Genomic DNA, 17,090 nt, shown 5'->3' with positions numbered 1-17,090 from the left:
GGGGACTGCTTGTCGGCACAGACTCGGTGGAATTAAGGGCCTGTTTCCTTACTGGATCATTAAACTAAACAATCATACATGCACTTTTAAGATTCTTTATCATCTAACCTTGCCCATGTTTACATCCCAGGTTAAATAGTTTCATCATGTTTTAAGTACATTTGAAGGCAGAGAGCAGAGATTGTTAATCAATTTCATTTGGACCTTCTGGGGTGGGAGATTGCAAACTTCACATGGCCTACTCTGTTTCAACTAAAGCAATTAGCCCCATGTGCACAAGCAAATAGATGTAGTGTTTTGTTAAGGGGCTGTCCCAATGCGGCGACCTAATCTGCGAGTTTAGACGAGTTTGCCCTTGACTCAAACTCGCAGCATGGTCGACACATGGTCCTATGAGGTCACTGGAACTCTACTTCATGCTCGAGGGAAGTTCCCGCATACTCGCGGCCTCAGTTTGGTCGAGGAAACTTTTTCAACATGTTGAAAAAAATTTCCGCGAGTAAAAATTGTTCGGCATGGTTCTCTTGAGCTCGTAGTGCAGTGGAGTGGGGTCGCTATGTAGTTATAGGCAGATTGTGATTAGTTAGATTTTTTATATTTTTTAGTTTAGATACAGCTCAGAAATGGGGCCCTTCCGTCAGCACCGACCAGCAATCCTCGAGATTAGCACTATCCTACACACAACAGACAATTTACAATCTGTACCGAGGCCAATTAACCTATAAACCGATACATCTTTGAAATGTGGGAGGAAACCGGAGCACCCGGGGAAAAACCCATGCGGTCACGGGGAGAACGTACAAACCCTGTACAGGCAGCAGCCGTACTGAAGATCAAACCTGCGTCTCTGTAAGTACAGCTACGCCACCGTGTCATCATGCTGCCCCTAAAGTTAGTTTAGTTAAAGTTAAAGATTAATTAGCTTTCAACTTCAGTTCCAGACTGCTTTCATGCTTTGCTTTCAGGCAACACAGAGTAGATCGGCAGATAGTTATTTTGGACAAAACGGAGCTGCCGTCTGCCCTCCTGGTGTTTAGTGAACATACTTCCACAACAAAGGGACATCATTTAGGTATGTTACAAAACGTATCTGAATCATGGCTGAGCATCTGCCCCACCCCTTGTGTGTGGTTTTGGCGCTGTTTAGAGGGGGCGGGTTTAAAACACGATTTTTACTAGGCTGTTCCAATCGAAAATCTTCAGCCTAGTAAATCATTAATGGAAGATCGCTGAAAGACCCCGTCGCAAAAGGTATTATTAGTTTTTATGGCCTTGTATAATATTTATAGTAGTTTAAAAATCACTCTCTCACTCCGCAACCTCTCGCAGCCCCAGGGTTTTATAAAGCAAACAATTAAAGGTATGTACCTTATTTTTACATTAAATGGGGCTTGTATATAACCCTGTTATTAAAGTTTTCTATTGCGAGTAGCTCATTTTGGGCTCTTTATATCCCGCAGTATTTTTCTGGGCACTTGAGGGCACAAATCCAGCGCAATGTGAACGTTCTAAACCAGCGCGTTCACAGGAACCCACTAGAAAGCCGATTTAAATTGACTTTAATTTACAGCAAATGAACACTAAATTCCTTCCATTTGGCCTATAAATTGATGTAAATGAGATTTAAAAATCATGTTTTATTGTGAATTATTTGTGAATATTATTTGAACACTTAGGCTATTTAAAAATGTTAATCATTTATTAAGAAATGGATAGATGTTTAGACTAGTAATTGAAGTTTGAAATTAGCTACAATTGGGTAACTAACTAATTATATGCTTTAATTTCAGGTCATCCAAGTAAGATTATGTTATATTTGTTTCAGAATGCTTCAATCTATGATAACTGAAAATTTCATTCTGTTCTCTTAATTTTTAAGAAGGTTATGGGCTTTTGACTGTCCTCGATCACAGCTTTTTTGTTATGTCCATAGAAAATCAATAGGGAACAAGATGCTAATTTCCGAGTATGAAAATGGCCATAACATTTTTATTACTTGAGATATGAAAGTGAATTAGGTGTCAAATTAAACTTATTGTTATGCTTTATCTGATGGGATAAATTGCAGACTTGATTTTTTAAATCTCAAAATGTTGTAACATTGCTACATCATTCACTTGTCAGTTGCTCAGGCCAGCATTTCCATTTGTTTTAAACATGTAAAGAGATTATTTGTCTGCTTCTGAAAAAAAAAATATTTACTTGGAATGTCTTGGGTATCGGAAAATTAACGAGGTAACATAATGGAATGTGAAATTCACACCCTGTGCCCGATGATCACAGAAAGTCTAAATGCAATTGATTAACAATCTCTGCTCTCTGCCTTCAATTGTACTTAAAACATGATGAAACAATTTAACCTGGGATGCAAACATGGGCAAGGTGAGATATTGAATATTAAATATTGAATGCACAATGTGGTATATATTGCAATCATTTAAATCTGTGGCACAGTGGGGCAGGGGTAGACTTAGGTTCGATCCTGACTACAGGTGCTGTCTCTGTGAAGTTTATACCTTCCCCTTGTGACCAAGTAGGTTTTCTCACGGTGCTCCGATTTCCTCCCACATTCCAAAGGCGGGCAGGTTTGTAGGTTAATTGGCCACTGTAAATTATCCCCACTGTGTAGGATAGAACTAGTGCACAGGTGATCGCTGGTCAGCACGGACTCGTTGGGATGAAGGACCTGTTTCCATGCTCTCTCTAAGCTAAACTAAACTGAACTAAATAACACCAGTAACAACGTTAAAATTATTATGTAATGTATTTAATTTAATTAAACATCATATTTTATTTCGTAAAAACATTTTGTTTTACAATAGTATTTTGGTTGGTGCTTTTGTACAGTGTGCTGTCTAATGTTCATGTAATCTCATTAAATTGCATCAGTAAGTATTGATAAAAGATCTGACTGGATAAAACTTCACTTAGACTGAAGAAAGGTCCCGACCCAAAACATTGCCTGTCCATTCCCTCCACAGATGCTGCTTGACCCGTTGAGTTTCTCCAGCACTTTGTCTTTTGCTCAAGGTTCCACCATCTGTAGTTTCTTGTGTCCAATATATGTTCAATTTTCCTACTTCATGTTTGAATAGAATTGCTGTTTGAGACTCTAAAGGAAATGGTATGTAGTGAAGCCCATATTCACTTTTTAGAGATATTTTTAGAGAAGTTGGCAGTGAACTGATACTCACCCCTCCCAATCATCCCTTGTTTTGCTCAAGATTCCAGCATCTGTAGTTCCTCCTTTTGTCTCTGTTTGATTTTGTTAATGTGCTTCCATAATGGAGCATTGGCCACTGGCCATTGGGGTTGGTGGTTTAGAAGCCAACTGCCTTGTCAACAGTGCTGCAATATCCCAATATACAGACAATGGAGGGAAACCTGGAGCCATTTTTAACATTGTCCCACACGTGGCTTCCTGTGACATTTTCACTATACATGCTTGTTGCAAATTTAAAAATAGTTAAGTATATCAGAAATAAAATTGCCATTAATTATGCAGAAACTATGCACACTGGCATTTGCTGTTCCATGTTAGTACGAGTTTATTTAATTCATTAACACATTTTTTTTTCTTTTTCTCTTTTTTGTTTTGTATGGATTTATTGACATTTGATCTGTTCAATTAATTTAATCAATCTCTGTAAAGCACTTTGGTTCAAATACTGGTTTTGTTGAAAATTGCTATATAAATAAACATTATTATTATTATTATTATTATTATTATTATTATTTTAACAGTGGCCAGTGACCCTCCAACAGTGCAGAGACTGAGGAAAGAAGTTTCTGTTTTCATTGGGCCCAACAGAAAGTCAGACTAAAAGCTACAACCCAGTGGAATTAACTGTTGGTTTAAGCCCTGATTAAAAAGGAAATCTTGGCCTTGCGCATGTGGTTCCATGATTTGTGCACTTACATGCATTATCATGGAACTACACGTGTAGGGGCAGCACAGCGGTAGAGTTGCGGTCTTACAGTACCAGACACCCGGGTTAAATCCTGGCTCTGGGTGCTGTCTGTACTGAGTTTGTACTTTCACCCTGCCTGTGACCACGTGGGCTTTCTCCGGCTGCTCTGGTTTCCTCCCACATTGCAAACACTTACAGGTTTTTATGTTAATTGGCTTTTGTAAAATTGTAAATTGTTAGTGTATAGGGAGATCGCTGGTTGGTGCGGACTCGGTGGGCCGAAGGGTATGTTTCCACACTGGATCTCTAAAGCTCCTGTGTTCAGTGCTCGTTGTTTTCAGATATGTTTTGTTTCATCTAATCAAGGAAGCTCATTCATATTCTCCACTGGTTCCCACAATTAATGTTGTGTACTCAACATAGGATAATTGCAGGAGGAAGCCACGCAGCTCTTTAAAGCAAAAGCAAATAATTAATAAAGCAGGAAATAATTAGTCTTTGGAATTAACCATTGGGAGCTGAACCAAATGGCCAAGAAATGCAAGAGCTGTTTTCATTTGTCAAATATAATCTCACCAGAGCTTGGTAGCCTGGTGTCACTTCACCAGCTTCCTCATGGTTAGCAAACCGAAGGAGATGGTGATTGACTTCAGGAAGAGGGGTGAAATACACTCCACAATCTACATCAGTGGTGGTGAAGTGGAGAAGGTCAAGGGCTTCAGCTATACTAAATGAAACTGAATAGTTTAAGGCCTGGATAGAGTGGATGTGGAGAGGATGTTTCCACTAGTGGGAGAGTCTAGGACCAGAGGGCACAGCCTCAGAATAAAAGGACATATGAATATGAATATGAATCTCTTTATTGTCATTGCACATGGTACAACAAAATTTAAAAGTAAATCCCACGGTGCGATTCACAAGAGCAATTTTAAATATATAAGAAAAGGTGAAAATATATACATATAAATTTTTTTTTCAGATAACTAACAATAGCAGCTGAGGTAGAACCATTCAGTTGAATGTGAGTGTTATTTCTTATTTTGCATTGTTAAGTTCACGTATGGCTATGGGGTAGAAGCTGTCTCTGTTTGTGCGAGTTTTGAAAGACCTGTACCGTCTGCCAGAGGGCAGCAGGTGGAACAGGTTGTGTCCAGGGTGGGAAGGGTCCTTCAGGATGTTGGCTGCCCTGCCAAGGCAGCGAGAGCTGAAGATGTCCTTCAGGGAGGGCAGTGGGCAGCCAGTGATTTTTTGTGCGGTGTTGATGACCCTTTGAAGGGCTCTCCTGTCCACTGCAGAGCAGCTGGCATACCATGTGGTTATACAGTACGCCAGCACACTCTCGATGGAGCAGCGGTAGAAGGACACCAGCAGCTTCTCCTCCAGGTTGTTTTTCCTGAGGATCCTCAGAAAGTAGAGTCGCTGCTGGGCCTTCTTGACTGCTGTGGTGGTGTTTGTAGTCCAGGAGAGATCCTCCGTAATTTGTGTGCCCAGGAATCTGAAGTCTGAGACCCTTTCCACACAGTCCCCATTGATGAATAGGGGTTTGGGAGCTGCATTGTTCTTACGGAAGTCTATGATAATTTCCTTTGTTTTTGTGGTGTTTAGGATGAGGTTGTTGTCTGAACACCACGCTGCCAGTCTTTGGACTTCCTCCCTGTAGGCTGTCTCATCTCCTCCTGAGATACGTCCAACCACAGTCGTGTCGTCCGCAAACTTGACGATGGTGTTGGTGGAGTGGGCGGGGGCACAATCGTGGGTGTAGAGGGCGTAGAGGAGGGGGCTCAACACACAGCCCTGTGGGGAGCCGGTGCTGAGTGTGATGGGGGTGGAGAGGTGATGGCCCAGTCTGACGGTCTGGGGGGCGGTTAGACAGAAAGTCCTTGATCCAGAGGCAGATGGGTTGGGAGAGTCCTAAATCCATGAGTTTGGTGACCAGTCTGCTGGGGATGATGGTATTGAAGGCGGAGCTAAAGTCAATGAAAAGCATCCTCACATAGCTCCCCTGGTGTTCGAGGTGGGTCAGTGCAGTGTGAAGAGCAGTGGCGATGGCATCCTCAGTGGACCTATTTGCTCTGTAGGCAAACTGGTGTGGATCGAAGGTGGGCGGGTAGGCTGGCTTTGATGTGCTGCTGGACCAGCCTCTCGAAACACTTCATGATGACTGGTGTGAGAGCGACCGGTCGGTAGTCGTTAAGGCCGCTGATAACAGGCTTTTTTGGTAGTGGGATGATTGTGGCAGACTTCAGGCACGGTGGGATGATGGATTTGGACAGGGACAGGTTGAAGATTTTCGTGAAGACCTCGGAGAGCTGGTCTGCACATTCCTTCAGAACCCTTCCTGTCACGCCATCCGGGCCGGCAGCCTTCCTCGGGTTCACCGCCCTGAGCACCCGCCTCACTTCATGCTCCTGCACAGTGAGGGTGTAGTTGTTGTTGTTAGGGGCTGGTGGGAGAATGGTGACGAGCTCTTCTGGTTCTGCCTCGAAGCGAGCAAAGAAGCAGTTCAGCTCCTCTGCCAGTGAGGCGTTGCCGTCGGCCGTCGTGCTGTTGCTGGGCTTGTAGTTGGTGATGTGCTGGATGCCCTGCCACACCCGCCGTGGAATGTTGTTGTTAAAGTGGTCCTCTATCTTCCTCTTGTGGGCCGCTTTGGCATCCCTGATGCCTTTCTTCAGGTTGGCTCTAGCAGCGCTGTACAGGGCTCTGTCGCCAGACCTGAAGGTGGTGTTGCGGTCCTTGAGGAGAGTTTGGACCTCTTTTGTCATCCACGGCTTCTGGTTGGGGTACACCCGGATTAGTTTGTCGACAGTGACGTTGTCAACACAGTTCTGGATGTAAAAGAGTACAGTGGATGTGCACTCCTCCAAGTCCTGATTTCCAAAAAACATAGCTTTAGGCGGGAGATGAGGAGGAATTTCTTTAGTCAGAGGATGGTGATTCTGTGGAATTCATTGCCACAGACGGCTGTGGAGGCCAAGTCATCGGGTATTTTTAAGGTGGAGATTGACTGGTTCTGGATTAGTACGGGTGTCAAGGGTTCTGGGGAGAAGGCAAGAGAATGGGGTTGAGAGGGAAAGATATATCAGCAATGATTAAATGGCAGAGTAGACACGATAATATAATAATAATAATAATAATAATAATATTTATTTATATAGCACTTTTAAACAAAATCACTTTGAACCAAAGTGCTTTACAGAGGTTGATTAAACTAATTGAATAGATTAAATGTCAATAAATCCATACAAAATAAAAAAGAAAAAGAAAAAAAGACACAGAACAGTACACTATAGAAATCAACAAGAAACGTCCCCCCTATAGAAATGGCCTATATTGGCTCCTACGACATATGGGAGTCAACATCTCCGATGACCTCTCTTGGACCCACAATACCTCTACTCTGATCAAGAAGGCTCATCAGCGTCTCTTCTTCCTGAGGAGACTGAAGAAGGTCCATCTGTCTCCTCAGATCCTGGTGAACTTCTACCGCTGCACCATCGAGAGCATCCTTACCAACTGCATCACAGTATGGTATGGCAACTGCTCTGTCTCCGACCGGAAGGCATTGCAGAGGGTGGTGAAAATTGCCCAACGCATCACCGGTTCCACGCTCCCCTCCATTGAGTCTGTCCAAAGCAAGCGCTGTCTGCGGAGGGCGCTCAGCATCGCCAAGGACTGCTCTCACCCCAACCATGGACTGTTTACCCTCCTACCATCCGGGAGGCGCTACAGGTCTCTCCGTTGCCGGACCAGCAGGTCGAGGAACAGCTTCTTTCCGGCGGCTGTCACTCTACTCAACAACGTACCTCGGTGACTGCCAATCACCACCCCCCCCCCCCCCGCCCGGACACTTATTATTTTTTTTAATTCAAATCGTTTGCTATGTCGCTCTTCAAGGGAGATGCTAAATGCATTTCGTTGTCTCTGTACTGTACACTGACAATGACAATTAAAATTGAATCTGAATCTGAATGAACATAAGATTTCCAGGTATGAACTGGAATCAGGTGGTAACTGGTAATCTAGGTCATCGCCAGTAATTTGTCGTAGTCCAACCACATTGATGCTATGGCACACCAGCAACTTTACTTGTTCAGAAGGCGAACGAAACTCAGCGTGCCTACAATGACTCTTACCAATTTCTGCAGTTGCACCATAGAACGTTTCATAGTATGGCAACTACTTTGCAGGAAATAGCAGAGAGTGGTGAATGCAGCCCAGTCCATCACACAAACCAACCTCTCCATGCTGCTTCGAGGAATCAGCCAACAACATAATCGATACATTCGCTGGCAACACCACTAGGGTTGGCTGAATCACAGATCACAGGTGGGAGGTCAAAGTCCAGGGGAGATATAGAACGCCTGGTAGGTGGTTCCACAACAACAACCTCACACATAAATTCAACAAGACCAAGGAACTGATGGGTCACTTTAGAAAGGGGAAGTCTGGAGACCACGCAGCAGTCTTCATTGCTGGGTCGACGGTGGAGGGAGTTAGCAGCTTCAAATTCCTGGGCGTTAACATCTCGATTTACCTGCCCTATGAATGATACTTTATTGTCACATGTACTGAGGTACCGATCTACTGCCTTCCACCGCACGTGGCAGCAGCCCCTTCCCCGCCAGACCCCCCCTTGCTCTCGGTGCCCCAAACCTTCGCTGCCAGCTCCCTCATCCCTCACCATTCTCAGCGCCCCCACCCCTTCATTGGGTCCCTCGTTGCTCTCACTGGTCCACCTTGATCTCGGCCCTTCCCCGCTCTCTGCGGCAAAGTTCCTGTCAGCGCCAGTGGCTGATTTGCAGCCTGCGGTGAGCGAGACCGGCCTACCGGGCGAGTCTTCCATCATCGTTCCATGGCGTGATGGTCAGGCCATTCTAATTCACCGGATGGAGGAGGCTACACAGACTCTGCATCTCAGGCACAGCCCTCCCCACTTAATGGAAAGTATCTCAGGAAGGTGGCATCTAACATCAAGGATCTCCACAAACTACACCATGCCATCTTCTTCCATAGAAACACAACCTTTGACCCTCCTGAAGTTCTTGCCCACTGGCCATTCCTAACACTATCCAACACACTTGGGACAATTTACCATGATTTTTTGCTGTAGCCAATTAAACTACAAACCTATACATTTTTGCTGCAGTGTGGGAGGAAGCTGGAAAGGTGAGAATGTACAAACTCCGGACAGACAGCACCCGTAGTCAGGATTGAACCTGGGTCTCTGAAAGGCCTCGACTCCACTGCTGCACCACAGGCTTTTCAGAAAATGGCCAAGCATCTGTCCCAGTGACATCTGCAACATCTGGGTGCCTGATGACTCCCAGCCTGGGATGGTGAAGTCATTTAGTGTCCTTTTCAGGACTAGGGGGATCCGCTTCAACAACATAGGTAGCAAGTCCATGAAGGAGGGCTCAGAAAGATGGAAACATGAAGTGGGACTGTGATCACTGTGTGAGCCACATCACTGATGGAACTGCTTTCTCCCAGCGCCAGAATCCCAGCATCAATCCTGACCTCACGTGATGCCTGTACACGTTCTCCCTGTAACCACATCGGTTTTCTCCGGGTGCTCCGGTTACCTTCCACATTGTAGAGACGTGCAGTTTTGTAGGTTAATTGCCCACTGTAAGAATTGTTCCTAGTGTACAGAGAGTGGATGTAAAAGTGAGCTAACATGTGAACAGGTGATCGATGGTCAGCGTACATTCAACGGGTCGAAGGACCTGTTTCTGTGCTTTGTCTAAAGTTAGCTAACTAACTCACCCAGGTTTGATCCTGCCCTTGGGTGCTCTCTGTATGGTGAAAGCTTTTTTTTTAAATTTGCAATCCACAAGTCTGTGAATAAATAAGTGAAAGACATCAAAGACTTGTCCCTCCCTGGTTATTCCTTCTTCTCCCAGCAGAAGGTACAGAAGCAGAAGCTTGAAAACGTACACCACCAGACTTCCCCACTATCTGCCTTTTAGCTACGATACTGCCCAATTGATTTTTACCCCATTGTGGACGTTGATTAGGGAACTGATGCATCACAATGCTAAGACGTATACTTTTAAATCTGTATCTTCCCTGTTGCTCTAACTAGTCTTAAGTCTTTTGAGATACAGTGTGGAAACAGGCCCTTCAGCCCACAAGCGACCACCACGCACACTAATGCCCCTGTCCCACTTAGGAAACCTGAACGGAAACCTCTGGAGACTTTGCGCCCCACCCAAGGTTTCCGTGCGGTTCCCGGAGGTTGCAGGTGGTTGCCGGAGGTTGCAGGTAGTGGAAGCAGGTAGGGAGACTGACAAAAACCTCCGACGTTCTCAACTTTTACCAATGCCTACAAGCATATACGCCTTTGGAGTGGAGGAGGAAACCAGAGCACCCACAGGTTACAGGGAGAAGGTACAAATTCCGTACAGACAGCACCCATAGTCGGGATCAAACCCGGGTCCCTGGTGCTGTAAGGCAAGAACTCTACCGCTGCGCTATTGTGTTACCCCACGGTGCTTGAGTTTGACTTGATTGTCTTTATGCATAGTATTACCTGCAAAACAGAGCTTTTCCCTGTACCTCGGTACGTACATATGACAATGATAACCCCAAACTTCAGCATGTGGTGATGGCGCTGTGAAGAAGTCACTCGTGGATGCTTTGCGAATGCCCCTGCGCTGCATCTGTAGTGAATCTGCTGGAATTCTGACTACTCACCTCCAGTAATTACTGACAATTAATTGAGGGCATGACAGTGACAGCGTGCGGAGATGAGGTTGTGTTTAAACACATCTGACAACTGGCTTCTGGTCATGAAGTCGTTATCGCTAATTATTGCTGCCATTGCCAGTGATGTGCAGGGATATGTCTCTAGACAAGTGATTAACACAGTGACTTGCCCACCAGACAGAATGTTTAATCTGCATGACCTCTGTCTAAATGGAGACTACGAGATACAAGGAACAGCTGATGCGGGTTGACAAATAAAGACACAAAGCAGGTCGGGCAGCATCTCTGGAGAACATGAATAGGCAAAGGATAGACACAAGGTATTGGAATAACTCAGCAGGTTAGGCAGAATCTCTAAGAAAAAGGATGGGTAACGTTCACCTCATCCACCCACAAACTATCTGAAGAAGGTCCCAAGCAAAAATATCACCCACCCTTCTTCTCTAGAGATGCTGCCTGACCTGCTGAGTTACTCCAGCACTATCTTTAGTATAAAACAGCAACTGCAGTTCCATGTTTCTACATTTCTGGAACATGAATAGATGGCATTTCGTGTAGGACCTTTCCTCAGACTGATATGCGAAGCGTCATCTATCTATGTTGTTCAGGGATGCTGTCAATCCCGCTGAGTTACTTCACCACTTTGTGCCTTTATAAAGGATTGGCCAACTATTACTTCCATATCTGTCTTATTAAGCGAGGTTCATGATGGGTTCTTTATCTGAAAAGGTCCATGCAAGAGTGACTACAAGATGCTATTGTCTAAGCAGACACTGTGTCAGATTTAGGGTGGCACTGTTGTGCAGTGGTAGAGTTGCTGCCCTTACAGCCCCAGCGAACCAGGTTTGATCCTGACTACAGGCGCTGTCTATATGGAGTTTGTACCTTCTCCCTGTGACCCTGTAAGTTTTCTCCGGGTGCCATAGTTTCCTCCCACACTCAAACGACGTACAGGTTTGTATGTTAATTGGCTCCTGTAAATTGTAAATTGTCCCTTGTGTGTAGGACATTGGTAGTATACGGCTGATCACTGGTTGGCCGATGGGCATGACTTGATGGGCCGATGGGCCTGTTTCCACGCTGTCTCTTTAAAGTCTAAATCCGAAAAGACTTTATAGACTATTGTTCTGCTTTGAGTTTTAGTTTTAAAGATTCGGCCTACCAAATCCTTGCCAACCAACAATCATCTAGACAATAGGAGGTACACAAAATTGCTGGAGAAACTCAGCGGGTGCAGCAGCATCTATGGAGCGAAGAAAATAGGCAAAGTTTCGGGCCGAAACCCTGCTTCAGACTGATGGGGGGTTTCGGCCCGAAACGTCGCCTATTTTCTTCGCTCCACAGATGCTGCTGCACCCGCTGAGTTTCTCCAGCAATTTTGTGTACCTTCGATCTTCCAGCATCTGCAGTTCCTTCTTGAACACATCATCTAGACAATAGTTCTATCCTACTTATCAGGGACAATTTACAGAAGCCAATTAACCTACAAACCTCGTCTTTGGAGTGTGGGAGGAAACCAGAGCACCCAGAGAAAACCCATGCGGTTACAGAAACAGCATATACATTTTGTACAGACAGCACCCTTTGCCAGGATTGAACCCATGTCTCTGGTGCTGGAAGGTGGTAACTCTACTGCTGTGCCACTGTGCCTCCCTGGTGATTTTTTCACAATTCACACTATCTCAGTACTGTTGCTTTGGTCTGATTTGAAAAATATTTAACTGAGCTCATAGAAGGCCAGCTAGTGGCTGGCAGGCAATTGGTGACATGCCGTCAATGCACTGAGCATCAGTCCAAATGTGGTGCAAAATCAAAATCACAAAATGAAGATCCCAAGTTCACAAATCAGGATCGTAAAATCACGATTGCAAAATCCAAATCAAGATCACCCAATTGAACTGTGAAAATCTGGCACAATTTTAGAACGTGATCAATTAGTTGCAAATGATGTAAAACTATTTTGTTTTCACTTTTTCCATGTGTTACAGCAGATTATTGTTGGATACGATAGGTTTCAGTCGCGATAATATAATTTCTACATATTTAACAAAGAACCTACAAAACAAAATTGTTGTCATATTTATTAGGAATTTTTAATCATGATTACAATAGAGACAAAAGCATCTGTGTGATTTATGGCAAAACATAGATTTCTACTTTAAAATTGCTCTCAAACATCAAAGTGATTTGCCCATCTATGTGCATTTGACACAAACCAAAACTCACCGACCTGAACACAGGAAAACTTTACATTATACAGCAGTACAAATATTCTGATTTTACATTTCTCAAATTAAATTAGTCATTTCACATGAAAATTACAGAAAGTTACAAGCTACCATATGGGAATATTTGCCAATATTTACCAATGTTTTGGTAATACGAACATTCATTCTATAAGATGAGCAGTAGACTACTAGAATGATTCAATTGAAAATCACCTTTTGCGTGTATGTACATACATCTTCTAGCTGATTATACAAAATTATCCCCAATATATTCAACTTAATGTAGCAGCAGCAGCAAATAGCTATTTTTTACTTCATGAATACTAACACAATTATTCTTATGGAAAATTCTTAGACAATAAAAATTGCACCACACTGCTTTGTACGGACAGATTCCCAATGTTTCAATATATATTTTACATTAATGCAAACTTTAGACTAATAATAGAAAAAATGAATTTTGCCTCATAAAAAAACATATCTTCCGTGTTCCAGACTAAAGTAGAATTCTCCGTTAACTGCTTGCAACACTCTGCCTTCACAATTCTGTGCTTTACACTTTCTCCGCTGCTTTGTAAAGGCCTGTTTCCAATTATATGTAAATGGGAAAAACAACTTCATTTAAAAGAAGATGCATTTCTACATTTGAATGAGTTGCTCCACGATTATAGTTAAGTGACTTGAAATCATCTCCTGGCCACCTCTTCAACCAATCTTGGAATTAGGTTCTACCCAACACCAGAGTTATGTTCATTTCAAAGCATTCCCCACTTCATATAGACTCAGTGACACTTTACCCCAAATCCCAATGTTATTTCAGTTTAAATCTAATTTTACCTTCCTATATGCTGGAACCTTGACCAGAAGTGACCAGATCCACTAAAAATAATTCCGTGCATTAGGATCTTCTAAGATTGGTTTACATAGGTTAGAAAACGTCACCATCCGTTACCATTAACCCAATGGAACTGAAGTTCGGTCTTTATCACCATCCATTTCTACCGTTTGTAACAATAACACTGGTATTAAAAGGTAACACATTTACTGTTGGGGATGAAGTGTGTCATTAAATATTCGGTCATACTATTGAAAGGTTTTTCAATATATTGGCATGGTTAAATAATCTCAATTGAAAATCATTGCATATTAAAGCTTTGATATACCTGTAGAGACAAAGACAACTGCTGATGTTGGTTTACAACATAAAATACAAAGTGGAAATACATTAAGTTACTCAGTGGGTCAGGCAGCATCTCTGGAGGACACAGATAGGTGATGCATGGGGTCAGATTTGAAGAAGTCAAAAAACAGACTATACATGATTACAATCAAGCTGTCCATTGTGCACAGATAAAGGATAAGGAACATATTGATTTGTGACAGCCATGTTATTTACGATCATTGGTGTTTATTTTCATGGATATTTTCAGATCAGTAATAGTAATAATGCAGTCACAAGAAACTGCAGATGCTGAAAATTTGAGATAGAAACAAAGTGCTGGAGGAACTCAACCGGTCAGGTAGCACCTGTGGGGGGGGGGAATAGATTGACGACGTTTCAGGCCGTGCCAATTTATCTTTCTGAAGAAAGTCCCAACCCAAAACATTGTCCGTTCATTCCCTCCACAGATGCTGCCCGACCTGCTGAGTTTCTCCAGAACTTTGTTTCTGTTCAGTAATAGTGCAGTTAAGGATTATTGGATTCTAATCCCAATTTCAATTTGAATCAAGTTGTAAAATTTCTATTTACATGAATATTGTATCCTGCAAATTTGTATTCCAATGTAGGTGCTGTTATTTATACCACATAATAAATCCATATTTTTATACTAATTATAGAAAAAAAACTGAGAAAGTATACTTCAAACCAAGATTTGTTTTTTAATCCCAAAACTAATTCTATTAATTAAATAATAGTTGTTTAAGTTGTTTAATATTTTAATTTACACTTCAATATGATTCTAAACAATTAAAAAATAGAATCACATTGAAAGGTAAAGTTAATCTGCAGTTACATAATATAATAAATATATATATATTGACATTGTTCATGTGAAATACAAACTCAAAAATATTGATAGATAATTGCGAAGAAAATTTTAATTTAACCTCCTCACAGAACATAGAAGAGTACATCCCTTCAGAGTCACGAACTAATTGAACATAAATGAATGCAATAGCATTAAGAATTTAACGAGACAAATGTACAAAATAAAGAATGCGGCTAAGAACATAAAGATCATGCTGGCAGAAATACTATTTGTTAGCAATATTTTCGGTCAAACTAAAGGATTATTTTGGATGTTAAATTATACTTGCTTCTTGACTTTTTTGCCTTTTCACAGCAAGAACACCATGTAAGGTTCCCAAAAATGCTGGAGAAACTCAGCGGGTGCAGCAGCATCTATGGAGTGAAGGAACTATCTCCTTTGCTCCATAGATGTTGCTGCACCCGCTGAGTTTCTCCAGCATTTTTGTGTACCTTCGATTTCCAGCATCTGCAGTTCCTTCTTAAACACGAGGGTGTACGGTTGTTTCCCATTTATATCTGAGTGAATTGGAACATACATTTTGTAAAGTACAATAAATGCTGCCCGATTATCATTCTGAAAACAAAATAATTTGATCAGTCACATCCTAGTGGAATATTTCCCGTGCTTTGTAGATATATCATGGAAATGAGATTGATGTAAATGATAGTTATTTTTATTCCCCCTGCAACGTTCAGGAAACAAGATGTAAACAGGTTCAACCCATGGGAACATTTCCAAGTTTGATTTCTCAGTGAAACCACAACAAATGACCTACGTCCACCACAGACCATCCGTAAGTTTGAGATTATATAATGCAGAAAATATTTAATTTTTTAACCAACTTTTTCACATGCTCTTCCCACCCACAATTCATCAGTTGCATGCTTCATTTCTACGCTTTCTTGTTGTTGGTCTTCTTCAACATATCAGTCCCAATCTCATTAGACTTCCCTCTCCTTCCCTATGACTTTCAGACTCTCCTTCTTTTCCCAGTAGAGTCTCTATATCACTTTGTGTAGCCAGTGCCATCGGGCAAAAGGTATATGTGTGAAAATGCACACCTCCAGATTCAGGGACTGTTTCTTCCCAGCTGTTATCAGGCAACTGAACCATACTACCAACAACTAGAGAGTGGTCCTGAGCTACATCTACCCCTTTGGAGACCCTCAGACTATCGTTGATCGGACTTTACGTGACTTTATCTTGCAGTAAATGTTATCCACGTTATTCCCTTTATCATGTATCTGTACACTGTGGATGGCTCGATTGTGATCATGTATTGTCTTTCTGGTTAGCATGCAACAAAAGCATTGCAATGTCCCTCGGTACAAGTGACCAGAAACTAATCTAAGCCCTTCTTAAATCCGGAGCAGCTTCTGAGCAATGCATATAAGGCTGTCATCTCTGCTTCTTTAAAACATGTAAATCCTTCCTTGAGCAAAACACAAAGTGCTGGAGTAATTCAGCAGGATGCAGCATCTATAGAGGGAATGTTTTGGGTCGCGACGTTTCTTCAGACTTTTGTGACTGTCAGACTTCTTGTGTCTCCAAATCTTTCTGTAGTTGGTAAACTCACTATCACGCATAGGAGTGTTCCTTTGAAATTCAGATATTGTCTTCAATTAAATGACTTTGTAAATGTTATACAACTTGACAATGTCACTACAGGTTTTTCAAATCCAACCATACATGAATTTCCGGACAGTCATTTTTAGTTGTGCACTATGATCGACTCTGTCTTACATCCATTCAAAACATTTATAGAAAAACTAGTGCCTACATGAACAATGTCTTACTTCAGTTTAGTTTAGAGATACAGAGCGGGAACAGACCCTTCGGCTCACCATGTCCGCGCTGACAAGTGATCACCCCATACACTAACACTATCCAACACACTTGGGACAGGTTTTTACAATTTTACCAAAGCCAATGAACCTACAAACCTATGCATTTTTAGAGTGAGGGAGGAAACCGGAGCACCCGGAGAAAACCCACACGGCCAGAGGGAGAAGGTACAAACTCCATACAGACAGCATTTGTTGTTTGGATTGAACATGGATCTCTGGCACTCTAAGGCAACAACTCGACCACTGCGCCCCTGTGCCACCCCTCTTATTGAGGTTGTGCAAAAGAGATAAGCTTTCTTCTGTTTTCACGCAGATGTTGGTGTGCCTTGGTCTGTTTCACATCTAGACTATGGGCCACAATGA

The sequence above is a fragment of the Leucoraja erinacea genome, chromosome 23 (assembly GCF_028641065.1).
Source record: "Leucoraja erinacea ecotype New England chromosome 23, Leri_hhj_1, whole genome shotgun sequence".
In the NCBI taxonomy this organism is placed as follows: Eukaryota; Metazoa; Chordata; class Chondrichthyes; order Rajiformes; family Rajidae; genus Leucoraja; species Leucoraja erinaceus.
The sequence above is the reverse complement of the archived record's forward strand: the minus strand, read 5'-3'. Positions refer to the sequence as shown.